The 1,055-nt window shown below is 34.3% G+C and overlaps 1 pseudogene; it reads left to right on the forward strand.

Moving 5' to 3' along the window:
• Window positions 1-229: 229 nt before the first annotated feature.
• On the forward strand, window positions 230-1,048 carry LOC107701607 (GTPase IMAP family member 4 pseudogene; annotated as a pseudogene).
• The last annotated feature ends 7 nt before the right edge of the window (window positions 1,049-1,055 follow it).

Consider the following 1,055-nt stretch of genomic DNA (forward strand, 5'->3'; position numbering starts at 1 on the left):
TATTATTATTATTATTATTATTATTTAAGAACATAATATTAATCATGACAATATATCTGAACAGTTACATTGAAATAGAAGCAACAGCAGTCATGTGATCATATATTCAAAACAGGGGAGTTACCCTGAGCACTCATGTCTTTCAGTCCTTTCATTTGTCATTCATCCAGATAGACGAAGAAAGAGAAAGAGAGCGGTGTCACTGCAAATAAAAGTGTTCGCTGAGCATTTAAAACAGAAAAAGAGGATTTCTACAGAAATGGAACCAGTAATTACAGGTCAGTAAAAGACCATTATAATTAATCTGATATTCTAACAATAAAACTATAATATAGACTGTACAAAGCTATTACATTGCTTAAAACACACACACACACACACACACACACACACAAAAAGTTAAATGGATTGGAAAATAATGGGAGCCACATGGCATTCAACCATTTGAGAAATTGATAAATTAGAACTGCTATACAGCTCCAGCAAATCTTAGAAGCAAACCCACTGATCAAGCAGATTATTCAGAGGCTTAAATACAGTAAAATACACATAGTTAGAATTATAATATCATAATACTAGGTTGTTCTAGAAGGTTGTTTACTTGTCTGGGTCAAAAGAGACTCTAAATATGACTCAGGTCTGTGCTTCAGTTGATGTTGATGGGACTTTTCACCAGTTTTATCATCTTGCCAGGTGAAAATCACACAACTGATTACTAAAAACATCTTAAAGTAATTTAATCTGAATTTAAACCTAAACAAAATGTTCTGTTAAAGGCAGTGTTATTATTGTGAAAACAATGTGTCTCTCTAACTTCAGGAGATCTGAGGATTGTTATGTTGGGAATGACTGGAGCTGGAAAGAGTGCAACTGGAAACACTATCCTGGGCAAAGATGTGTTTGAAGTGGATTTCAATCCAGAGTCAGTTACTCAACAATCTGAGAATAAAAAGACAAAAGAAGGTAGCAGGATCATCTCGATAATCGACACTCCAGGCCTCCAGGATTCAAAAGGAAAGGAAAATGAAGTGCACACTGAAATAAAGAAGTGTATG

Source organism: Sinocyclocheilus anshuiensis, unplaced genomic scaffold (genome assembly GCF_001515605.1).
Source record: "Sinocyclocheilus anshuiensis isolate Anshui unplaced genomic scaffold, SAMN03320099.WGS_v1.1 scaffold13199, whole genome shotgun sequence".
NCBI classification, from domain to species: domain Eukaryota; kingdom Metazoa; phylum Chordata; class Actinopteri; order Cypriniformes; family Cyprinidae; genus Sinocyclocheilus; species Sinocyclocheilus anshuiensis.